Raw genomic sequence first — 26,225 nt, 5'->3', positions numbered from 1 at the left:
AGAGTTGAATGTTAAAATCTCCCCCACCCCCCACCCTTTTGGAAAGTGAAGAATGAAAGTGGATATTGGAAAGGGAAGGAGAAGCTAGACTGACAGACTTAACTACTCATTTTGTTTTCAATATTAATATTTCTGTGTAAAATCTGGATATTTTCTTACAGTTGATGTATCCATTTAGTAATTTGTTCCCATCCCAAGCTGTCATCTCTGGCATCTTGGAACTAAGAAAGCAGAGTAGCTGACTGTCCTGCATGGTTCCAGTGCATCCACCACTAGAATGCCTGGGAAGGTGGGGCCTGAACTAGGAAACAGAGAGCAAGAAGCCAGTAGCCACAGGAAGAACAGGGTGGGAGTGACATGAAAGTGAAGGTGAGGAATGTTCCGGGTCCAGGGAGCAGTGCCCTCCTGGACGCGACTGGTGCTGGGAGTGTGACGGGAAAGGCTCAGGCTCATGAGCTGGGAGGGGCCAGGGCCGTGTATGCAGGCCTTCAGCACCATCCTGAGGTGGGGCTGGAGCTGAAACAGCAGAGGTTGGTCTGGCTGTTGAGTGATCTAGGTGAGAGCTGCACATCGCTGTCGCCTGCCCACCTTGGGAAGTCTCCATGAATTGCTAAGCTTGAGCTAGAAATTACATTTCCTGGTCTGATGCCAAATTAGACTCTACCAGTGAAAGTGCTTGTGTATGATTTGGAAGGCCAAAGACAGTTACAGGAAGGTGTCAGGGTACGTGGGGGTCTGAAACAGTGCCCTGTGAGTATCTGAGATCATCCAACTTGGGATGTCAGCAAAAGCCTCCTTCAGGCTCTTAAGACCCTAGGCAGAAAAACCAAGTATTCTGCTTCCTCTCTGTGGGAGGAACATACACGCTCTGCCGAACTTGGAGAGGGCTATGTAGTTTCTGTGGGCCAACGCAGTGTGAGTGTGGATGAGAGGTCACTTGCAGGAAGCGTGGGAAAACATACGCTAGAAATGATGTCAGCAAGGTGATGGAATAGGTAGCCCCAAACTCCTCCCTCCAAGAAACACTGATTTAACAATACATGGACCAGACCCTTGTGAGAAATCTCGAAACCAGTTACACTGCTCCTGTACTCCAGACAGTGCAGTCAGCTGGTAGGGAAATAAATGGGAACTCACCACTCCCCCAGAGTCCTTCACATGCATGTCCAGCACATGCAGCACACCTGGAGGAAACGCCCAACTCCTCACAGCCCCTTAGCAGACTGGGACATACATCTGACACTCAGACTTCTCAGAGAACTTCCCCAAGGGGCTGGCTTGTATCTTGCCTGAGGCTCAGCACGGCCAGGAGGGAGCACCAGGTTTCAGATCACCAAGGACAAAGGCAGTGGTTTGGACTAGCAAATGCTCACGCACCTTTGCCACTTTCCTTGGCTTAGTGTAGAGAGAGCAGGAGAAAACCCCAGTTCCCAGCTTCTGCTTGGAGAAGGGAAGAGTTGGACCGTGCATCCAGTGTTCCAGTTTTTTGGGTTACTGCCCAGGGGACTGGTTTTTGTCTCACTTGATTCAGCCCTGACAGGGCCCTGCATACTCTAGATGCCTGGAGGCCTCTGGGAACAAAAGAGAGCTGACAGGCTTGCTGCTGTTCCCAAGGACGCGTAGTGTCGCGGACAGAGGCCATTACATCTCTGTGGCTTTTGCCTCGAGGGGAAACGAAAAGTGGGACATACATTTCCAGTGTTCCAGCTTTGGGGGAGTGGAGAGCTCTTTACGGGGCTGGTTTCTCTCTTGCCCAACTCGGAGCACTGTTGAGACCCACCATACTCTAGATACCCAAGGGCTGCTTGCTCAGTCGCTTCAGTCATGTGGACTCTCTGTGACCCAGTGGACCATAGCCCGCCAGTCTCCTCTGTCCATGGGATTCTCCAGGCAAGAATGCTGGAGAGGGTTGCTATGCCCTCTTCCAGGGGATGTTCCTGACCTAGGGATTGAACCTGCATCTCCTGCCCACCCACCGCGCCACCTGGGAAGCTCACATAAAGGCTTCTGAGAAGAAAAAAGAGCTGGGCATCTGACAGCAGCTCCAGAGAACCTGCAGTACTGCAGACAGACACCAGAGGCAGCAAGAGATTGCAAACTCCCAGAAACAGAAGACCTCTCCAAACTGGAACTGTACACGTGTAAGTCTAGAGAAGGTGCATCCAGAGAAGGTTGAGAGCCCTCCATAATCTATTGCCTGGTTGATTGGTGGAGGTTTTTCCCTGTAAAAGACCACTGGAGGACAACCCTGGCAGTCCAGTGATCAGGAATCTGCCTGCTAGCCCAGGGGGCACGGATTCCCTGAACTTGAGTCACACAAAATGCAGAATAAGTTCTAGAGATGCGCCACACAGTGGTACCCGTGTAGTTAACGCACTGAACTGTATGCTTAAAATGTGTTAGTGAGGCAGTTGTCCAATCAGTTAGTTGTGGCTACCTCTTTGCAACCCCATGGACTGCAGCACACCAGGCTTCCCTGTCCTTCACCATCTCCTGGAGCTTGCTTAAACTCCTGTGCATCGAGTTGGTGATAACCATCCAACCATCTGATCCTCTGTCGTCCCCTCCTCCTGCCTTCAGTCTTTCGATCTACCTTTAATAAGGTAGAATCCATGTTATGTTGTTCTTACCCCGATTTCGAAAGGAAAGAGAGCATATCTTTGACTGTCTTTTCCTTCTACCAAGATAGACATGTAGAAATAAGTTTGTTTTGAGCTATTGGATTTTGTTTGTTCCAGCAGCAAACCTATCACATTCCGACTGGTACAGATCATGAGAACCAGAGCTAACAGTGGGAGCGGAGAAGAGGAGAGACAGTCGGGAGATAGGATTAGAAAGAGGCGGTGTGACTGTGGGGGTGGGGAAAACCTGGAGGACTCATTGTTCTGGTTTGAACCTCTGAGTAGATGATGAACTATTCATAATTGGAAATAGATTAGAAAAAGGTTCCAGGAGAGGCAATCAACTCTGTTTTGGACATGTTGAGTTTTGAGAGTGGAAGTATTCAGTAAGTGTCTTTTTCCCAGGGCCTGGCACACATCAGGTGCTTAGTATTTATTTGGAAAGTGACTACGGTCAGGAGCACAGGGGAGATCTAGGCTGTAGGAGGGTTTTGGAGTCAGAAGTAAGAAACATTGAAGGAAGGGAGTCCTGGGGGAGAACAGAAGCGAATGTGGGAACTCGAGGGGGCTGGAGTGAGGCCCTGTAGGAGTTAGGTCACTGGAGGCCATTTATGGGTGAGTTTAGGGAAAGTATGACCTTAAGAGTCTTGCTGTCTAAGTTGAAAGTAATCTCTCCAGTGGTTCTCAACTTTGGATATCCCTCAGTAGTGCTTTGCAGTGAAGAGACTGCATCGCCCAGTCTACCCATTGCAGGGTGCTTCAGGCCTTGATCCTCACCTAGGCACAGGAGCGTTCACGGTCTAGATTTCATGTTGGCCCAGTGTGGAGAGTGAAGGGAAAGCTCTCTCAAGGGACCTGAGGCAGTGACAGCCAGTTAACAGTTAATACCTACCAGAAACTTGCCACCTGTCCCTTGAAAAGAAGAGAGAACTTCAAAGTGAAATATTCCTGTGCATGTGTGCGTGCTCAGCTGTGTCCAGCTCTTCGTGACCCCATGGAGTGCAGCCCGCCAGGCCCCTCTGTCCGTGGATTTCCCAGGCGAGAATACTGCAGTGGGGTGCCGTTTCCTCCTCCAGGAGCCATGGAGAGAGTGGCCACAAGGTGGCACTAACGCTCCATGAGGAGAGGTTTTCTCTTGGGCATTTCAAAAGTGTGGGTGTCAGCGAAACAGCCTTGTAAGAACTGACAGCATTCCTTTAGGTTCAGTACCAAAGCAGACCACTCTGCTCATTCAGAATTTAACATCAGAGATGTCATTGTTGTTAGGGCACATGCCGTTACCTTTTTCACTTGTACCTGTTCTCCTGATGACGTACTTTCTCTTCAGCTAGATGGCTGAACCAACAGTTCATCCTTGAGGATTGCTCCTCTTCAAGAAATGAGCCACAAGCCAGTTTGGCCCTTTTGAGACTCAGGGCATCTGCTCCCCTATTGCAGTGCCACTGCCAGTAATCTGAACTCCAGTTAAAATTCCAGGAGCTTGTCACTCTGAGATGAGGCGTTTATATGAATGCATTATCTGGAGGAGGGCCTGAATGCCTGGAATCATTCCCCTGAAATCCCGGAAGAATAAGACATTGTATCTTTGATGAAATGTGGAGAGAGTCTTTGTTTCATTGATGTGATGGAATGCCTTTGTCAAGGCCCTCAGCATCTTGCGTATTCTCAGATAAAGAATTCATCAGTTTGTTTTTAACATGCTGCTTTTAGGAGTGGATTGGATGTGTTTGAGTTGGGACTGCGGGGTATTAAATTAAGAGATTTGAAAGTGATGCTTCTGGAATATTTTTTAGGGTCAGAAATTTCTCTGTCGGGCCTCTTTCTGCCTGTCTAGAATCATGACTTTGCTCCATAAACTCAGAGGTGTAAGTAGAGCTTTCCGGGAAGGTAGCTGGGGCCACAAGGTAGAGGTTTAGGAATACTCATGAAACCTGTGCTGTTAGGGAGACGGCTGGGTGGTGAGACTTTAATCAGAATAACCGTGAAGACCTCCTTGCTTGGTGTCTTTTAGTGGAGCCCAAGAATGAGAATGTGATAGTGTAACCCCTCACCTTTTCCCAGTGTCGCTTATCCTTGTTTTTATGTAGCTTTCTCACCTGCCAGCTTCTCTGCTCATCTCTTTTCGTGCTTTCCAGGCCCCATCCTGTCCTTGGTAGCATTCAGTGTTAACTGACTGGACAGCAGTAAAATATCACCAAAATTCACATCTGCAATGAACCAGTTTGTTGCTAAAAAACAGGCATCTGCAGCCGCCTGCAGTAGCTCAGTGGCTGCGTGGAGAGAATGTAAATGAACCTGGACCAGCTGTCAGTGCCAGGGCAGTTCCAGCTGTGACAGTGGACGGTTGGCACTTATTGGCCACACTATAATTGGAGGCCCAGCCAGTCATCTGACTCCTGTGCTGAGCACAGGCCTTTACATTTATCTAGATGTGAATGAAGCCTGATCCTCTTGTTCCCACTCTCAGGGACGACCTTTATTCAGGGAGTAATGTTGAGAAGAACCAAATGTCTGGATAACAAGGATTTTTAAATCGCCAGCTGAGGGCTCCTCTGCTGGCGTGGAAGTCCGCGCTGCGTGATGCAAGTGCACAGGAGGGAGGTGGGTGGGAGCTCCTCCTCAGCGCTCAGCTGCTTCTCCCGAGGTGTCACTTCCTTCAGAGCCTGGGGGCTCCGGCTGAACCACTGAAGAGCTCAGGCTGCAGCGGTGTGCAGATGTGACGGGAAAGATGCTTTGTCTGGCCCTAGGCTCCCATTGGTCCCAGAGTCATCCAGGGAAGTGTCCATCGAGGGAAAGTGGTGGTGCTGAGAACCCAAAGTGGGGCCTCCCTGCCGCTGCGCACAGCCCAGAGTGGATCCCAAAGGCCATCCCTGTGAGCCATCCCCCACTGAGCGCTGGGCGGAGCTGGCGTTACAACAGCGAGGTTTTCAGGATTTAACTCTTTGTCTTAATGTTTTTGTCAGCTTTCAGTTTTTGTCAGCTTCCCATAGTACATAGCATAGTGAGTCTGTTCATCATAGGCGTCTCAAATCCATACACTTCTTTACTTGACATCTTAGCACATTAAACACTGTGTTTGAGAAGCTAGATCTTCCAGTTAGGGATGTGTGTTTGTGTGTTTCCAGGAAGAATACAGGCAACGAAAAGCAAATATTGCTTAACTCTTCCTACTCTGCCTTCCTTAATAAAACTTAAATACCATCTCTGCTGTTGTTTGCAGTAGTTATTTTAAAAGGAGATAGATATGTACCCAAAATAGGGAAAGGTAAAAATACGCTTGCATTAAACTGAAATGCCAATATGAATAAAACATTTATTTTTGCTTCCCCTCAACTGTACAGAAAGTTTTTATTCTTACACAGTCATACCTCATTTTATTACACTTCACAGATACTGCAGTTTTGTTGTTTTTTTTTTTTTTTTTTTACAAATGGAAGGCTTCTGTCAGCCCTGCATTGAGCACGTCTGTTGCTATTTTTCCAACAGCATTTGCTCACTTTGTCTCTGTGGCATATCTTAGTAATTTTTGCCATATTTCAGACTTTTATTATTATATTTGTTACGGTGATCTGTGATCAGTGATCTTTGATATTACTATCACACAAGGATTGCGACTCGCTGAAGGCTCAGGTGATGGTTCCATTCTTTGGCAATGCAGTATTTTCTAATTAAGTCTGTGTGTAACTTTTCTGAACACAGTGCCATTGTACACAGGATAGTGCATTGTGTGGTGCCAGCAGAACTTCTACATCCACTCAGAAGTCAAAACATTCGTAAGACTCACTTTGCTGCGTATTCGCTTTTGCGGTGGCCTGGGACAGCAGCCTTGGGGTGTCCAAGGTTAGGGGACTGGTGAGTGGGCACAGCAACGCTGCCATCTCAGCTTTCTCAGTGGGGGCTGGCGCAGCCCTTCAGATCTCTCCCCTCGACACTCAGAAGCCAGCTGCTGACTTTCCGAACCAAGGTGGTCCAGACAGAGCTCTCATGGTAGACTTCGGGGCCTGAGGACGGAACAGCAGCCAGGCCTTGGGTTTTTGCTGACTTCCCTTGCGCCCAGGAAATGGGCATTGCTCTATCCTGCCCTCGGAGAACATTCAGCGCTTCTTAATGAAGCCACTTTAAATGGTTAAGATGTTGCCACCTTCTAGGGGACAGATCACAGAACTTCCTGTTCAGTTCGGGATGAAGAGCCTTACCTTTCTCCTGTGTCAGCATTGTGTGGGATGAGTACTTTTTTTGCTGGGCTGTACTGGTAAATTCTCTGTTTTGAGAGTTATTTTTGAATACAGTTGCATGAGAAGTGTTCTTCGACGCCCTGCTCCAGGGCCAGCCCTTTGCTGGGTGCCCTAGCTTTTTGTTCATGAGGCAGCTAAGCAGACAGTCTGGAGGAGTGGTTAACACGAGGTTTTTGCTCTTGAACGTCTCTTGGTTAATCTGAGCTCTTCCTCTTTTCTGCATCATGACCTAGGTAGATACGTCATCTCCCTGAGCCACATTCTCTTTATCTGTAAAATGAGAACAGTTGCACCTGTTTGATGGAGCTTTTGTAAATGGCTTGTCAGTTGTATCTCTATATAAATCTGTACCCAGGGCTGGGAGTGGGGGGTGGTTTGCATTAAACGACACAGTGTAACTGAGGTGCTTACCCCTCTGGCCATCGTTTGTCTCAGTCAGTAAAGCAGCCGGTGCCTTTGAGGGAAGGCGGCAACTGATGCTGAGTGTGTGCAGGCGCCGTGCAGACTCGGGTGAGCAGAGGAACTCCAGACGGGAGGCGCTTCCTCCCCCAGGTTTGTAGAACCTGCTACACAGAGTCACAGAGTTCCCCTACCGGGGACAGTTGTAAAGTCCCGTTAGAGGGCCAAAAGAAGACTTACCTCCGATAGCGTCACTGACTCCATGAGCGTGAATTTGAGCAAACTCCGGGAGATAGTGGAGGACAGAGAAGCCAGGTGGGCTGCAGGCCATGGGGTCGCGAAGAGTCAGACACGACGTAGCAACTGAACACCACCGCTTAATTTTTCAAATCATGTACTCAAAAAATTTGATTTCTGATTAGCATGCCACAGTGGAGAGGGGATAGGTTTTTGAAGCTAAATTTTTTGCTGACCAGTCTGTTCTGTCAGAAATGACTGCTGTCACTTGAGCCCACAGCGTTGAGGTTGAGAGGAGAGCCCCATTCCGCCCTGGGGAGAGCCGTGCCTTAAAGCAGGCTGCTCGTGGGTTTGCCCTCCGTGTCTCAGCCTCTCCACTGCCGGCTCCCCTCCATTCAGGTTTCTTCTTGGTTTTTTGTTTATCCCTGTTCAGAGGGATTGGCATCCCAGGGAACGATATTCAGAGAGATGAGTGTGGGAAAGGCCTGGAGACAAAACAGAGAGTGCATTTTGCTGGAGAACTCCGAGTTAGTCACAGAGGTAAGGTTTTTAACAATCGGTGGTTTGTGTCCACAGCCCAGTCGCTGGTCATCGTCTTTGTAGGAGGGCGCTGCCCTTTGTGTCTTGGCCGTCACCCCACGTGCAGTGCAGCCAGCAGGCCTGGAGGTGGGGGCTGCTTGCCTTTCCTTTCACTGTCCTTTGGCAGAAGGACACGGCTCCTTGTCTGTCAATTGTTGTTTTGGTCTCTCCTAAAATACACTGTGGTACTTAAAAAGATGCTGTGGATTAACAGGTCTGTTTGCTCACTTCATTAAATAGAAACTCTGACCCTTTTTCGTGGATTTTCTGGCCACCTTTAGCCATCACTTACCAGACTCCTAACAGCCTACCTCTGACTGTCCGGGCATCAGAAGCTCTCACGCGCGTCTCTTGCTGGAAACCACAGTACTTGCTTAGTGCTTTCAAACATCTTGCTGATATCACTTAATGCATTTTTCTGTGCCTGTGGCCTCATCAAAGGAAAGATGCATTTCAAGTCACAGTCTTTAGAAATCTCAGGGGTTTTTTGGTTTTTTTTTTTAAAGGCCTCCTGTTAAAAATCCTTGAAGAATTGATAATCTACAAAATATTTTTTTATAGAGTCACTTGCCTCCTTTTTGTCTTTACACTCATTGTATGTTACTGGCTATCAGCACCTTAATTTTAGGGATCCTCATCGTGATGTCCTTGAGGAGGGACGGGGGTTGCATGTATGTTGGAGTGCAAAGCGATAGTTCCCCCTCTTTGCATTCTCAGCACAGAGCGCTTCAGGGCTTCCAGCCTTCCAGGTAGAAGAGAAATTGTTGCTATGGTAATAACACAAGCACGAAAACACCCTGTATCCTCCTGGGTGTCTGTGTCAGGGAGAAGGAATGTAGGCAAGGGACGAGGCAGCAGAGAGGAATGTTCAGGCAGAATCAGAATGGAGCCTCTGGGTGGAATTTCTTGTGTTTACCGTTGAATTCAAGGTCATTTTTTGATTGCTCTGTGGTCGCTGAGAAGGTAAATGGTCTTTTACTCCTCAGCGTCCTCCCTGACTTTGAGACAAACATACCGAAAATGGAAGGGCCTCTCTCGTCCCCAGAGGCCAGGTGGGATCGACCACCCAGACCCACGTCACCCACTGCCCTTCATCTCCAGTGTAACAGGCTAAGGAGCCAGCTCTGCCGTCTCTTAGGAAGCCGCGTGGCAGCTGTGTGCTCTGCGTCTGTATTACATGCTAATGTCCCTTGAGAAGATGGACTGGGAATCACCTTGGTAACTCAGATCAGCGCTGGGAAACCAAGGGCAGTCCGCCGAGGTCAGCAGGAGGAGCCCAGGCGAAAGCTGGTGCACTGCCCTGCTGAGGGTCAGATCCTGTCCTGTCGGGGCTCCCTGAGGTGACAGTGGACTGTGCCGTCCATGGACTTCTCCAGGCCAGGACACTGGAGAGGGCAGCCTTTCTCTCCTCCAGGGGAGCTTCCAACCCAGGGATCGAGCCCAGGTCTCCCGCACTGCAGGCGGGTTCTTTACCCCCTGAGCCACCAGGGAAGCCCAAGAATATCGGGGTAAGTAGCCTATTCCTTTTCCAGGGGATCTTCCCCACCCAGGGGTCGAGCCCAGGTCTCCCGCACTGCGGGCGGGTTCTCTACCCCCTGAGCCACAGGGGAAGCATCAGAAGCATCAGAGTTGAGGCTGCAGGAGTCCTTGAGCCTGCCAGTGGAGCTCCTGCTGGGCTTGAGGAGCCTTCTGCCCTTTGTCACCTCAAAGTCACGTGGCCAGCAGCTGTCGACATCAGGAATCAGATTGGGGGTTTTCTTATCGTCTGTGTGTTTTTAGGTGTGGTTTTGGTATGATAGATTGTTTTTTTAGGAGTCCTTGTCTTTTAGAGATACAAACTGAAATATTTACAAATGGAGTGATACATAGTCTGCGATTTGCTTGGAAATTGTACTGGAAGAGAGAGAATGGCAGAGCAGACAGAGTTTAGGGGAGCCGAGATAGGCCACGAGCTAGCAGTTTATAAACACGAGTGATGGATACATGGGGCTCATTATGTTATTTATGTTTGTGTGTATTTCCATTTTTTCATAACAAAGTAATTTGAAAAACAGTAGAAATCTAGATGGGTTTGAATTCTGTGTCTGGGCTCTGACCTACTTTGGTTTGCTGCTTTGAGGGCACCTCACTCTTGGAAACGGGTTAGACCCTTCACTGAACTGTCCCATTTCATGGCGTAGTCACTTCCTTAAGAGATGAGGAAAATTCGCGACATAATAGGACAGTGTCAGCAGCTGTTTGTGGGAAGATGAAAGGGCTCATCATCCCCGAGGAGTGAGGGCTGCGTGTGTGGGGTTTCTCCGTGAGTGTGAGGTTCTCCTGTACACCTGGTGGAGCCCTGATGTTTTCCAGCCTCCCCGGGAAAACAGACTTGAGCTGCCTGTCAGGAATCCTGAATGGATTGCTGGACCATCCCGTAACCAGTGAAATGGGTTCCAGGGTTCTGGGGCCTGGTGCAGAGCCCTGCCAGAGGCTCAGGCGCAGCCCTCCACAGATTCTCTTCCTCTGGGATGCCTGGCAACCTGCAGTCCACCCTTGAGGCCGGGAGGAAGACCAGATGACCTTTTGAGGGTCCTTCCAGTCCAGACACTCTGATTTCTAGAATACTGAGGACTTTCAAATTGGCATTGACATTTGGTTTTCAAAGAGAAGTAGGCTAAGAGAACTTCTCAGATCAGATCCCTGTAGCCCCATAAAAGCACTTTTCAGTTTTATTTCCCATCAGAAGTACGAATATGAAAAGCATTTTAAGTTTCAAAAGCTCCCTACGTCTGATAAGCTGATCCACATTTTAGCCCAAAGAGAGTGAAACAGATCATGGTTTTTTTTCTCTTGTCTTTGACAACAGCTTGTGCTTTTGCCTTCCTCTCCCCTCTTCTGTCACATTTTGCTGCTAAAAACATCTGTTGCTCCCTGTCTTGTTACCACAGCCCTCTGGCCGCCTGTTCTCTCCAAGGCCAGCACCTGCTCTGACCTGACCTTATCTCTGCCAGCTTGTGTCTTTTTTTCCCAGGTGGCACCCTTGCCCCTAAAACCTTCATTCTAGGGCTCTGCCTGCACGTGGGTCCTTCCTTCTCTTTTCTCTGGACTCAGTCCTTCCTAAAAACTTTTGTCTGGTCACCATGCAGAAGCCCCCACAGGGTCTTGCCCCTTATCATCCCTGACATTTTTTCCCTCTTCTCTGAGCACGTTCGTTAGCCACCCCCTCAGCCTAGACTTGTGGCAGGGCAGGTGGGACTCTGCTCTGTGGGGCTCTGGTCAGATCTGGTCATTCAGATACTGACTGAGCGCTGCCAGGCCTGAAGAAACGCGACGGGGGCCTCCACAGCCCTCCTGAGCTCTGAGCAGGGGAGGCCAGCCCCGCGAGGACGGGAGCTGTGACGGTGGCTGCTCCCAGAGGTGGGCGAGCACACCGCCAGGAAGCGCTTGTGCAGGAGCGGAGTCTCGGCCGGACTGCGGCCTAGTGGGTGAAGCAGGGAACCAGGCCTCTGACATGAGCGAAGCGGCGTGAGTGGCCAGCCAGCAGGCGGTGTGACAGAGCAGGAGGATGTGGACTGGGAAGAGAGGCAGACCCCAGATTGCGAGGGCTTCGCAGGGCAGAGTGGGGACAGTGGGTCTGGTTCTGGGCACTCCAGGGAGCTGTTGACAGCCCGGGTGCTAGTGATCACAGTGCCAGAAGGGTGGACCTCGAGCGCCCTGAAGGAGGGAGTGGGAGGTGGGCAGGGCTGAGGTACAAAGCGTTAGGGGAGCTGGGCAGTCTGGTCAGTGGTATTATCGTGAAGGGGCGTTTCTGGTGACCCCAGACCTGAGTCACTCAGCGCCCGCGTGGCCCTCGGCCAGCAAACCCTTCGGTCCCGAGGCCAGCTTGTTCATGCGGTGCCTCGAGTGCTTGTGTGGCTTCCTTCTCCAGAAGGCCTCGTGGGGTTGGATTGGCCTGGAGAGACACGGTCTTCTGAGGGCTGTCGGGAGCTGCCGGGGAGGGGCAGCAGCGGGCAGGAGGAACGGTGGAGGTGCCTGCCCAGGGCCCGTGGTGGACACAGTTGGCCCGGTTGTCCCAGAGGCTCCTCCCTGCGGTGGGGCTTCCCCAGCGCGCAGCCCACCATGGGTCGGGGGGGCGTTGGGAAGGGGGCCCGACGGAGGCCAGGCGCGTCCTTCAGCTGCTGCTGCTGCTCTGCGCTGGCTCCACACCGGCATCTGTGCTGTTTTCAGTCCTGGGTGCTTTTTAAACATGGAAGGAACCACGTAACCATCAGAGTTTTTTCCCCACACATTTAAAAAGACTTGTTTTCCAGCCGAAAGCATGTTGGATTAAGCTTAATTTCTCACTCAGATGGGCCTATTTCCCTAACTCTGATGTGTATACAGAGATCTGCCAGATTTTCCTCTTACAGTGTGTTTCCCCAGCTGCTGGGAGGCCTGCTTTTTTTTTTTTCCTGTGGGCCTCCTGACAGAAATGCAAACCATTTACGGCCCTGTGGTACCAACTGCTGTTTATTACCACAGGGACTTCGATATCGGTGTGTTTTCCCAGGAGCTGCGTTTATCTGGGGCTGGTGGCGCCTCCCCTGCCCCCCTGAGCCATCCGGGAGACAGGGCCCAGGTTGGCTGGGCTGCAGGGAGAGCCACAGCCCCTCCTCCAGAGTGAGGTCACCTCGCTGCCCAGCTCCAGCCCCACATCCTCGTTGTACAAGGAAGTGAGGTCTGTTCCTCAGATGTGATGTGATTGTAACCATGTTTTCTGGGACTCACAAGCACAAACCTTCTGATGCCTTGTTTTGTAAAAGGTACATTTTCATAAAAATGAGGTTTGATGCCATTCCTCAGTAAATGTATCGCTGTGCAGGCTAGGCTCTCATCGGGGAGCTGTGTGGCTGGGGCTTTGCTTTTCCTTGCCGAATGCCAGGCGTGCACTGTCCATCCAAGGGTGGCTGAGAGGAGAACACTTGCTTGCTGCCAAAACCACAACAAATGACAGCTTTCCGTTCTGTCATCTCTCAGCTCCACTGCTGGGCAGGCAATTCATTTTTCTACCATAAAAGGGCAACGAAGCTCGCGCAGAGCCGTGTGCCTCTGCCCTGCAGTGAGAAAGCAGAAGACGTGCCGGGAGAGGACCGCGCCGCGGGAGGCCCGGCGGCCCGGCCCACGGCCCTGCGCAGGCCAGGCTGCCGAGCAGCAGCTTCCGTCACAGGGAGCAGGGCGTGGAGGGCCTGCCAGCCCCCTGGGTGCCGTCACACTCACACTCATCTGGTGGGGAACAAGGGTGTGTGGTTCCAGCCCTGTCAAGGGGCCGGCACTGGGCCTGCCCAGGTGACTCTCCTATTGGCATCTGCTTTTCTCCATCTGTAACTGTAGACGCGGGATTTATGAGGGGTAGAGGGGAGTCATACAGCCCAGGCGTCTTCACTGAGCAGATGAAGCAGGCGGTTCACACAGCTTGAGGAAGTGATCAAACCGTCGTCTTTGTGTTATATGAGAACTCCTTGTCAGGGACCGCTCTAATCCCTCTGTGTCCTCAGCCGTCCACTGGTGCACAGTTTGACTCAGGTGAGTCACAGAAATCTTGACTAACAGAAACACAGTTCCTGATTGATGGGTTTGTATGTCAGTCAACCAGGGTTTCAGACAAATACCTGTGCTGTATAGTGTCAACTCATGTATCCTTTAAATTCATAAGTAAAATTCATGGATCCTTTAGGTGATTGTCATTAAACGTGCAGAGTTGGTAAAGGGTAGATAGAAAGCAAAACGCTTAGCAGTTTTGACAACATACGGAGCGCTCCAGAGATAGTGATTGCGAATTTCCTGCCCCGTACAACCTGGCAAAGGAGCCCGGATGCCAGCTCAGCACAAACTGAGCGGCAGCACAGAAAGCGGTGTTTCAGCAGGAGCCCTGCGCCAGCGCACGGCCGCCTGCGCCGACGGCCGTTTGGGGCCTCTGCTTTCTCCGAGGGGAGCGGCCGCCGCCCCGGAGAGGGCACTGTGCTCGGGCTGAGCCAGGAGCAGCGCCCGCATCTTTCAGCCTAGCTCCCTTAAAGACTTTCCTGTAGAGGAGAACTGAGGTTTGTTTTATCATTTAAACTTACCTTAACTCTTAACTGCACATCTGATTTCATAGCGAATGCTGGAACTGAGCTGAGCACATTCCTAAGGGAATAAAAATCATGTCCAAAAATCTTGCTGGTCTGCAAATTTGGGAGGAAAGCGAGGATTTTCAAGGTTAAATTTTATTGCCCAGATAGTGCTGGTGGTCAGAGTAGATTCTGAGCTCACTGGCTCAGAACCAGAGGTTAACTCAGAAGTCCTTCCTGAAGGAGAATGTCACTGGATGGAGGTGGCGGAAACGAGCTCAGTGTGAACGGCTCAGTGTCGCGTCCCTCAGCCTCGTTGGGGAGCAGAGGGCTAGTTTAAAACCTTGTCCTTCCGGGAGGTAACGGTCTTCAATTGGAAATTTACACAAATCATTCTTAGTATGACCTTCCTAAGTTCTTTTTTTCTCAATAGTGTAAAATTGAGTATCCTGTCAATCTATCAGAAAGCTAATTGGTACGTTTTTCCTTGATGCCTCTCAAGACCTTCACTGCCCTTGGAGTAAACAGAACAGTTCCACACAGAATTCCTCTCTTCTGTGCATCTCACACTGTCTTTCCTTGTAGAAACCTTGGAAGCCCTTGTTTTTTTGTGAGAAGCAGGAAGTGGATTTCATCTTCAAGAACAATTAGTAATTCTTATTAAGTGTAATTTTGATAAGGCTGATTTCTCAAGCAAGCAGCACTTCTCTCTTGGACTGAGTCTCCCCTTCCCCATCCATCACTGTCTACGCATGCCTGGGCGTCCTGGCCATGTGGTGACTGGCTTAGAGACATCAGCCTGCTTGCTTCCTAATTTGGTCAGAGTATGCTTCAGGCAGCCTTGCCTAACTAAGAAAACCACGAACACAGGGAGTAGCTTTGATACAGCAAAGGGGAATTTCCTTTTATCAAGAGACCTGCAGTTTGCCTCTTACTTCCTCTAAAAAGAAGAAGTCACACTTTCGGAGGCTATGGCTTGCCCTGCAGGTGCCTCTTTGAGCCTGCTTCTTCACGCCGGCCTCTCCAGCCAGTTCCCACTCTGTCCTCCCGCTCCTCCTTAGTGCCTCCCAGCACTGACAGTTCAGTTTCATTCTTAAGCATGCCCGTTTTCCACTTGCGTGTTCATCAGCAGGAAACAGACTGCGTGTGCATGTTCATACAAGGACATACACCAGAGGGGGGCAGGCTTTTTCTTTATTATAAAGGCAAGATAGTAAATATTAAACATTCTAGGAATTCTGGGCCAGGCACGATGCTCAGCTTCGCCTTTGTCACCTGCACATAGCCACAGACAGCACGTGAACAAATGAACAGGACTGCGATCTAGTTAAGATCACACTTAAAAGAGGCAACAGACTGGACTGGACTTGTGAGCCAGGACACTGTAGCCTTAAGGAGGATGACATGGGCCTAGTTGTGCCAGTCTGAAACCATCACCAAGATGTATTAAGTTTAAAAAAGAAACAGCAAAGTATAGAACAGTGGATATTGTCCGCTTATATTTGGATCTCACATGGGAGGAGGAGGAGGAGGAGTTGTATGTGGTCAGGTGCAGAAGCTCTGTGTGGAAGGAGAGAGAAGAAATTGGTTGCAGGGCATTGCTTTGGGGAAGGCTTTCTCCAAAGGGAAGAGGGAGTACTGTGCATGTGTTACTTTTCCAATTAAAAAAATAATTGCACTTGTTTTCATCAACCTAGTCATCTCTGAACTTCTAGAACAAAAGGATTTATTTATTTATTTATTTATTTATTTTTGCTTTTAGGGAACTTGGGGGCGGGAATGATAAACATGATTTTGAAAATATACTTGCCCACTTTCAAACCTGTCGACCTTCCTCCTGGATCCCTGGGAGGGCTGACTTCACCACCCTCAGAAGGGGAGCTTTTTGCCTCAGGTTGTAGGTGACTGATGCAATTTTGTAGGCAGTGGAAAGAGCTAGAACTCTGACAGCTCTCCCTTTCTTCTCACTGGCCTTTCTACAGGAGCCCCGTCTCCAGCACAGTGAGAAAACCTTGGCACAGAAGTTAGAGCCCCATGGGTATAAATACAGCTTTCAGTAATTATGATTCAAGACTGCTTCCAACTGCTTCCTTTTCCCACAGAGACTATTTCTGACTAACAAGTAAGGATGGGATCTGATTCACCCAAGCATCACAGGGACCAGCTTTTAAAATGTCTGGTTTTGGTTGTGAAACCAGCAGATAAAGTTGTTACTTTCCTAGTAAGTAAAGCAGTTCAGTTTTGGTTGGTGAGGGACAAGTGAAGGGCTGTCTCTACTTAGAAGGTCAAGTAGATACGAACAGCGCAGGAGTCACAGCTGACTGTCTACCTGGCTTCAGGGCCCCGCCCCCATCTCCCAGGCAGGTATTTTTCAAATAGCCAGGCTCATCCTTGCCCAGGCCTGATTTGCAGGCCTGTTTGCTGTCATTCAGTTCTAATACGAAGCTCCGGGTAGGAATGCCGGGTGTCGTATTGGTGGGCAGAGGTTTGCAGAGAAGGGGAGCAGCTGTAGATCATCTCTGTCTCGGGCACTGAAGGAGGGCCCGGCGTCGCTGATCTTGACTTTCCCGTGTAGCTTCAGTGCGAAGGTCCTAGTTCGGCTGAACAAGCGAGCACTGCCATTTATAAGAGAGGTCGTTTGAAACACCAAACACACATTTGAAGACGCTGGCACCGTTTGCTCTGACCTGTGTCACACACTAGTGGCTCTTCAGTGCCTGAGACCTAATGCTGACGCCCTCCCCACCAGGCGTCAGGGGCCTGTGTCCACTCGAGGAGAGGAGAGGCGGCGCTCAGCTTGATGAAGGGCCCAGGGAGTTAGGCTTCACCATGCACACTGGCCGTGGAGGGGAGCTGGGCGTTTCAGAAACCAGATTTAAAACTGACCCCTCATCACCTCTCTCCTCCCTTCTCTTCCTCTCTCCCTCTCTCTCTCACATACACACACGCCTTCCTCTTCTACCCACACCACCTGGCTCCCGCCGGCTCTCTCCATTACTGCTTTTAACCTTGAAACCTCTGTTGTACACTTAGCATTCATCCTGGTCCTGCTTGTGCATTATTAATGGGCCTGGAGCAATCCAGCCAGAGCACTGACATTACTAATTACTGCTTATAACCGAGAAGTAGGGAGCAGGGAGTAAAGTGGGTCACGAGACGGTGTCATAACAATAAAATACTGCTGTCAGGCAGAATTGCTTGGTGTTGTGCTTGTTTGTTCAGGGTGGAGATGGGTCTTCACCAGAAGCCAACCCAGCAGAGACCCTGTCGGTGGGTGGGGAGGTGCTCTTCACAGCTCATTGGTGGGTCACCCCAGTCTCACTGTCTGTGCGCAGGGTCAGAGAACAGGGTTCATTTCTCTCAGAACTTAGGAACATCCAGAACTCATTACGGCAGAACAACCCGTTTGAAGGCAGGTTCTTTGCGCGTTGCGGTGTGATCCAGATGGGACTGCGTTCAGGTGGCAGAAGAGGCATTGCAGGGGGTGCAGAGGCGTGTGCTGGCATCAGCCCTTCCCCTCTGGGCCCGAGTTTACTTACCTGAGTCAAGTCTCCACCAGCCCCAGATCCGCACTCCACGGCAAGTGAGACACATCTGTGTTGTTGGAAGATGTGAGCTTGGCAGTGAGTACGTGCACTCACCTAACGTTCAAACTGTTGGGCGGCAGAGTGGCAGCAGCCAGAGAAGGGGGCAGCAGGGTGCTTCTCCCCACCCCACACACTCCCACCCTGTCGGAGTGCGCGCCCTTCCTCTCTGTGGAGTAGGGGACAGTAACCGGCCCTGCCCATGTGGGAGGGTGTGTTCGGCGGACAGGCTCACATGAGCTGGTGTAGTGGCTCCTGAGAGGCAAGGGCAGTTCATCCTCCCTTGGCTGCTTCACGGAGAGAACTTCACGCTGCTGGAGCTGCCTTTGTGTTACCTGGGGAACCTTGTCAGACTGGTCTCTGATCAGAAGCCTGTCCATCTTCTGGAAACACTGCCCTTGTCCTCGTGGAGCAGGAAGTAGAAAGGGACTAGAGATACGAGTAAACTGATGTGGTTGAACTCTGCGAGCGTCGGTTACCTGCCCCCTCATTTTCTTGCACTCTTTACATCTAAATTATTTTACTGAAGAGTGCTATCATGGAATTACAGCCCTGAGTTGAGTCCAGGGGAAAAGAAAAACTGCTTTGAAATAATATTTTTTAATTGTTGAAAAGCAGGAAAAACCATTTTGAGAGGACACAAAGCTTACACTTTTCCTGAAAAGAAAACGGCTTCATGATATGGGAGGGATTGTTAATCATTTGACAGTAGAACTGAAAGGATGTGGGCTTCTATGCTCCCGCCTCATGGGCTGCCTCTCTTTTGTTTTATATTACTATAAATATGGCCAGAATTGAGAGGATGTAGGGAGAGTGAGTCATGATTCTCAAAACTGAAAGTGAGTCCTGTCGTGTTTCCCATATCACACACACCAGCAAGATGCTGAAGCACGGCCGAATGGGAGGGCGGGCACTCTTTCCCCTCCCCTGCCCTGGCTCCCCCAGTGGGCCCTCGGGCTCCTGGTGGCGGTGCTGCCTCCTAGGAACTCGTTTTGTCCTAAGGTCTTGACTTTTGTTCTTTCATGAAGGATGGAGCCACGGCAGACCCATCAGAAGGGTTGTTTCTTTAATCCAGTTCTTAAAATGTTTTCACTTGTTTTTCTCTTCTCTCAATCAACTCTTTATTTTGGAGTTTCTTCAAATTTTACTTTCAGAAGCAGTGATCTGGGAATTCCCTGGTGGTCCAGTGGTTAGGACTTAGCACTTTTACTGCCAGGGCCTGAGTTCAGTCCCTGATCAGGGAACTAAGATCCTGCCAGCCTTGCAGAGCAGGGTGGGGGGAGAAAGATTAAAAGGCAGTGATCTGCATGGTAATGTTGGCTGTTATCTTCATTTAGGAGCCTAAGTCATACTTTATCAGAAGCAACCCTTTTCTTGATAATAAAGTAAGATAGATAAATTGAGAATTGGCCCACACCTAGAAAGAGGGAGCAACAAAATTTTGCAACCCATTCCAAAAAATTAAGGAAAGACCTATTAGTACGGATTAGGAAATCTCTCCAAGAAGTACACTATCAAGTACAAAAAGCAAGGTACTTTTTGGGTGTAATTGAAGCTTTTTTCCTGGGCTAAAACTCAGGCTTTCACTCACTATGCCTTTTTGTGTTTCTCAGCATGTACGTGTATTTTTTTTTTTTTCTTTAACCATTGTCCACAGAGATTTAAAACACAAAAACTACTCCAGGATGGAATTCTGAGTTTTAGCTGAACACTTTTCCCCCTGATCTTCAGTCGGTTTGGAATGAACCAGTCAGCTAGCTCCTGCTTCTCTTTCTTTTTGATTTCTGAATACATGAATGTGTTGTATCACATACAGTTTCTACCCTACTTTGTTTACTGTTTACCTGTACTTTTCATGCATTCTTATTCAGCTTGTTCCCTCTAATAGATGATAAAAATAATTGAAAGAAGACAATCTATGTTGAATTATTTTGGATTTACACAGTTCTGTACTTTAACAGCAGAATAAAAAGCCTGATGTCGTCCTCTCAGGTCAGCTGGAAGAGTCCAGGACTCAGAGTGGAAGTGCCTTCTGTTTACTCTCGTGGCTCTTCCACAAAAACCTGGCAGGGCTTTGTGCCGTTCAGGTAGTGAAATGCCATCTTCTTGATCTGGACTGAAGTGCTCCCTCCGTCTGCTAGCCCTAGAGTCGTATCTGGTCTTCACTGGTAGAAGTAAGTGAAATTCATTAGGCAGAAACTTCCGACATTGAATGTTTTAAGTTTTCTCAGGAACAGAATCAATACACAGAATACAAAGACTTTGTCATTGAACAGACCCGTTTTTCTGATGTTTATTTACTGCTCCAATCATCTCTTTGGTCGCACTTCCAAAAGCCAGTACCTTTCATCAGACATAAGTAAAATGGCCAGAACAGCAGTTTGGGTTTTTTTTTTTCTTGCTGGAAAACAGGGGAAAGAGTATGGTAGTAAGGGAAATGTAATAGTAAATACAGTGAGAGTTCTGGGCATACCCTAGGTGGTCTAGCCAGGTCCTTCATTCTCTTAGTAACTTGGTTTCCTCATGTGTGACGGGATATGATGACACTCCGGGCTATCTGAGGATCAAAGGAAGGGATGTTAGTAAAATTCCGAGACAACACCCCTAATCTTGACAATGTAGGTAGGTTCAGTTATCTTCTCCCTTCCCTCAGACTTAGGAAAGAAACAAAAGACGAGGTTTTTACTGTTATGAATTCTTCCTCATTTGGGGCATTTGATTTCTTTACTTCATTTTTCTCTGAAATGATATTGCTGAATCACTTGGATTTCTCCTGGAATGAGATCTACTTACCTCAGGATCTTTCAGGCGGCAGAGGAGCTTCACACAGACTTTTGGACCTAGAAGAAACTTTAAAATGTCAGTTAGATCCACTGGTGTCAATATGACAGTCTCTGCACGTTATCTTTGTCCAAAGCTTAGGTATGAGCATATCCTTTCCTTTGTGTGTGAAAGCTCTGCGTCTCCTTTAACTTCTCGGGTTTGATTTGGAACCTGATAGTCCTGACAGATACATTCAATTGACCATGGTCATGGATCCAGTTAGAATAATCAGGGCTTCTGCTTTTATCTTTTAAGATCTTCTGTAGGTAAAATTCCTTTAGCACAAACATCCCTGTCTTTGAAAACTTTGTCGATAAATTTTCCAAACTCAGCCGTCTTCGCTCAGGCTGCTCTAACACATTAGCACAGACTGGGTGGCTTAAACAACAGATGTTTACTTCACATAGTTCTGGAGGCTGGAAAGTCTTAAGATCAAGCCCATGGCAGGTTCAGTTCAAATGAGGACCCTCTTGTCTATGTATCATGACATGAGGAAGAGCAGAGGGGGCAAGTTCTCCTGCCTCTTCTTGTAATGAATCCCATCCATGAGCGCTCCACCCTCAAGGCCTCTGAAGGTCCTGCCTCCTAATGCCATCACGTTGGAATTAGGATTGCAATGTGTGAATTATATGGGGACACACAAACATTCAGTCTATAACACCTACTCACATTGCTTTAAAAAAAATAATTGATAACTCCACTACTAACAGAACCAAGCAGTGTAGACAAATCATGGGAGCAGAGTTCTTTGTGGGTGTTATGGTCTACCTTGTGACGTCCTTAACTGGAGGCCCTGGCAACCTGACCAGTAGCACGCAATCAGAAAACTGATAACATTCAGGCTCTAAACTGCTTACTGTCTGTCAGCAGATCATTTTACTCTGACTCTTCTCATCAGAAAAATGGACGAGTAATTCCTTTCCCACCTCCTTTGAAGTACTGAGGTTGTGAGAAGCAGGCGAAGTTCCGTGAGGCAAGAGCACTTTGACAAAGGAGTGTCAGGAGCTGTTGAGAGACCACGTGGCTAGTGTTCTGGAGAGTTTTGACGAGCACACCCGTTTTAGAAATGCGGGGTTTGATACCTTCCCTTCAAGACACACAGCATGTCGGGGTGACCCAGCTCTTTCATGGTTGATGATCTAAGAGAAGGCTGACCCTGAGAGATTGACACGAACAAGGAAATAAAGTAGATCCCAGTGCAGCAGAAGCCAAGGGCTTTTCCAGGATGCATCTGAGGGCCGTGCCTCAGGAGCAGAGGGTGCAAGGATCAGGGAGAATTGAAAAGCCAAGTGGAGATTATCGTTGAATAACTTGTGTGGAGCCTTAAAAGGGAAGGTGTTTATCAAGACACGTTTTTCTGAAGCCCAGTCTGGATGGAGGTTGTGTCTGCATTCTCTGCGCCGTGGTTTCCCAGTGTGCGCGTCACTAAATGTTTACATGGTTTTCTGCAAGATCAGTAATTAGAATGCATCATAATGCTGTCTATGAACATAAAGAATTCACATTCGAAAATGTTTTGCTTTTGTCCAAGCCTTCTTAACGTACATATTTAATTACAAGGCATGAGAATTAATGGGGCTTTGAACATTTAAAGCTCTTTTCCTAAGATTAATTTGATTTAATTACTCCTGAGATAGACGTTTGCAGCCTTGGTGACTCGCCATTTGGATATGACTGTGAGGGGAGTGGCTCAACCATGATTTCTGTCAGGTTCAGCATTTGGCTTTTTATTTCCCTCCCACCATACACCCTCCCCTCTCATTTTCAGCTCGTCGCTTTGTCCTTTTCATTCGGGGTAGAAAGAGGGAAAGTGATAGAATTTGCCTGTATGAGATTCATCTTATATCTGGCTGCGTTTTCAAAGTAATAATGTTTAATATGCCTCCCTTGTGTCCAGGAAAATGCAGTAACAGAACAGTTTCTGCAGCCCTGTTCTCCCAAACTTAAAAATCCTCTCTTGCACCCTGGTTCCTTCAACCTTGGTGGCCTGCCTGAAGGAGAAGAGTAGGCCCAGGCCTACAGAAGAGACAGGAATCAGTGGGAGGGAGTCGCCCTCTCCTAACTTCAGTGGCATTTATCCATCTAGCTCTGGAGGCGGAGGAGGTCGGGGACCCAGCGGGGCACAGAGGGGGAGCAGCGTTCAAGGGCACTGTATCCTGTTCCCTCTCGGGCCACCTCCGCCAGTGGGCCCCCTTCTCACCCCCTCGCCCCTAGTCTGCCCATCTGCGGTGGGGGGCGATCGGGGGAGCGTCCCCAGTGCCTGACCCCAGAGCCCGGCCCCCAAAGCCGCGCCTCTCTGCTCTGTCTGGCTCCTCCTGGAACCAGCAGAGTGTGACGTGAGCAACTAGAGGCCCACTGGAGGGCTGGCAGAGAGAGGCCTGGCTGGGAGAGGCTGGCCTCACCCGGGTGGGCTCGCCTCAGCAGCCCGGCTGCCTGGTGCACGGGCTGTGGGGTGAGGGCCCGCCCCAGGCAGCTGGAGCCTGTGGATGGAAAGCAGCGCCCACTTTCCCTCTTTAGCCACCTCGAAAAGTAGCAATGATGAGGTACATCATTCGATTTGTCAAAGGAGGGACGCTACGAGAGTGAGCTCTGTCTCTCCTGTCCGTGGGCGCTGTTTGCGCACAGGCTGCTGGGAGCCCGTGGGAGTAGCTGTTGAGACATCACTAGTGCCCCTCCCTCCCCTTGCGCTCTGCAGCCAGGGCACAGGCCTGGGTTGAGGGGGGATTTCACTGGAAATGCGGAGGGTTTTGAGACAGAACAGGCATTTGGGGAGTCCCGATTTGAGCAGAAGCAAGCGTGGGCTGGCACACAGGTACAGAATCTACCAACTTCACAGTCTAGGAAAGCAACGGGTGCGTGCACACGCTTCTGGCAGCCTGGCGCCACTCCGCTCTCAGTGGCCATCTCTGAGTGGACAGTTGTACCCCACTGGAGTGCAGGCTTCTCTTGATTGTCCTGCCATGAGGAGAACAGCTGTGGGGTGAAGCAGCAGCGGGAAAGGAGCCGCTACAGGGGGTTGTGCCTCTGCCGCTGCCGCCGCGAGGGTGGGCCAACATTCCCTCATGGCTGCTGTGGCCTCAGGAAGTTTGTCTCCCTTGGTCTCCTCAGTAGCATCCTTTAGAAGAGTCCCAGGCCACCACCCTTTGAGGCCACACACATCCTGTCTCAGCTCTGAACTCACTCTTGAGGCTCCTGTCCAGTTGTAAAATCAGGACGGGGTGGTGGCATCAGATTGTGCGCCGGGGCCAGGGGGAGGGCCGGAGCTGGGCAGCACTGTCCGTGGCAGATGTCACCTGTGACCAGTGAGGCCTGGACCCATGCGCCAGGCAGAAGACTGCCCCTGGTCGACACGCAGGGTCTGTTCCTGCTGCTTTCTGAGTGAAAGGACAGAACGGTCCTGGATGCGGTCAGCTGGGGGGCTTGAGGAGGAGTGAAGAGGACACCTGCGCTTGGTGCCGAGGATGCCTCCTGGCCATTAAGAGAGACATGTGCGCTGGAGCAGAGCTAGCGGTTTTCCCGTCAGAAGCTTAAAAGCCATTTTGAAATTGAAAGTGTCAGTCACTCAGTCGTGTCCAACTCTTCGCAACCCCATGGACTATAACCCGCCAGGCTCCTCTGTCCATGGGATTCTCCAAACAAGAATACTGGAGTGGGTAGCCATTTCCTTCTCCAGGGGATCTTCCTGACCCAGGGATTGAACCCGGCCTCCCTCTTTCGGGCAGATTCTTCACTGTCTGAGCCATCAGGGAAGCCGTTGGACATGGTGATCCGAGCTATGAAACGTGGCTCTTGTTTGAAGCCTTTCTGTTTCAGAATTAAGCCAACAATAGTTTGTGTTTTTTCCTAAAATACTCTAGATAAACAGTGGGAGATAAAACAGGATTAGAATTCAGAGAATAGTAGATCTCCTAAACAGCAAAGATAGGGTCTGCTTTAGGCATGGTAACAGGAAACATCTAGAGCGCGGGTCATGGCTGAGCTGGCTCTCCGTGCCCCAGAGTGGCCACACTCGCTTTGGTTTCAGTCCCCGTGTTCTAGCAGAAGAGTGCCCAACCTGGGGAGCAGAGGGCTGAGGTGCGGGGACAGGCAGAGCGGTGAGGCTTGTGTGTGTGGTGGGCGGGCAGGCTGGGACCCTCGGGGCTTGCGGGGGTGAGGATGCAAGCTCCACGTCTGTGGTGCCTTCTAGACCTCCAGGTGGAAATGGTGAATGCAGAGGCCTGTTGCCTGGAGACACCATCAGAGCCCCAGGAGAGCCAGGCCCCGCGGAGGCTGCCTGCAGGTCCTGCCCAACTCTCTGCCGCAGGGGAGCCTCAGAGCCTGGGGGGTGGGAGAGTAGAGCAGACGTTCTAGAAGGGACTTCAGGATTGCACCTGGAAGGCTGCAGGGGAGCGAGGGTAGGGGGTGGGGAGAGGCCTCCTAGCAGAGGACGCGGCATATTTGAGGTGTGTTTCTGAGGGAGGGGTGGGGCAGTGGCAGGTGAGGAGCCAGCTGGGGAGGGGACAGTCCCTGTGGAGAGTGTGGGCCTCTTCCTGGTGACAGTAGAAGGTCCATCCAGGGTGGGAACTGGGGGTGATGTGATCAAGTCATGTTTTTCAGAAGATTATTCCGGCAGCAGTTTGAAAAAAAGGCGTGCAGGTGAGAAGTGATTGAAGGCAGGGGGCGCAGTAGGGGATGGCGCGGTGCAGTCCAAGCGGCTGCTGTTGTCCTCGCGTGACGGTGGAGCCGGGGTGCAGGCTGTGAGTGGGCCAGCCTGCCGTGTGGGCATTGGGGGTTCTGGCTTTATGGACCCCGGTGTCATGGGAGGGCTGGCTCTTCATGAGGTGGTCTAGCTGCTCAGATTCTGTCTTACCACGGGCCGTTCTAAATACACTCCTATTCCTAGTCCCGTGAGACGGGTTGTTGAAAATGCACTCACTCACACAAATACTCTGATTGTCTCAGTGGCTCTCGTGCTTTCTTTTTTTTTTTAATTGTATCCTGCAGCAGCACATTCCACTGCAGATTCCAGGACAGGAATGTTCCTTCACTTGCTGGACTTCAGTGGTTTGATTCTGTGGTCTGTTGCCCCAGCGCCTGGAGCTAAACCTAATCAGATAACCGCGTGATATCTGATAAGGAACAGGAGGCACTTTGGTCTGTCCAGGGGCTCTCCGGTACTGGGAGGCCTCACCCAGGTTCTGGCTTCCCTTCAGTGTATTGATAAACACACCATTTGTTTATGTAGCATCTTCTCTGTGCTGCCCCAATCTGGGCCTAAAGAATGTGCCCACGGCCACTAGACAGTGGCAAAGCAGGCTGTTGAGCGCCCTTCATCGGGGCATCTGGAATAGCAGTGTCTGTGTTCACATCCCAGCCCCTCCGCTCACTAGTCTGTGGCCTTACAGCCCGCCTCACCCCTGGCCTCCGTTTCCCCTGCTGTGAAGAATGGGGAGGAGAATAGCCGCCTCCTAGGAGACGGGCCTGAGGACTGAGTGGCTAGGCGTGAGTAGTGTTCAGTTAGCCCATAGGCCCTCGATGCGTGTTGGCGGCTCCTGTTGTTCACGGCATTGTGTCTCAGCTCTCCTGCTCTTCGGTTTGGTAGCTTTCCTCACTCATCTTTCCAACGTGCTGTACTTGCGGCTCCCGTAAATGTCCCTGTTGCTTTTCCAAGGGCCATTCCAGTTCTGGTCATGGTTACTG

The 26,225-nt window shown here is 50.2% G+C and overlaps 1 protein-coding gene across 2 annotated transcripts in view; it reads left to right on the top strand.

Moving 5' to 3' along the window:
* The window catches only part of RNF216 (ring finger protein 216), a 112,616-nt gene that overhangs the window by 35,794 nt on the left and 50,597 nt on the right, over positions 1-26,225 (top strand). The window lies entirely within an intron of this gene.

Source organism: Capricornis sumatraensis, chromosome 3 (assembly GCF_032405125.1).
Source record: "Capricornis sumatraensis isolate serow.1 chromosome 3, serow.2, whole genome shotgun sequence".
NCBI lineage: Eukaryota > Metazoa > Chordata > Mammalia > Artiodactyla > Bovidae > Capricornis > Capricornis sumatraensis.
The sequence above is the reverse complement of the archived record's forward strand: the minus strand, read 5'-3'. Positions and strand labels throughout refer to the sequence as shown.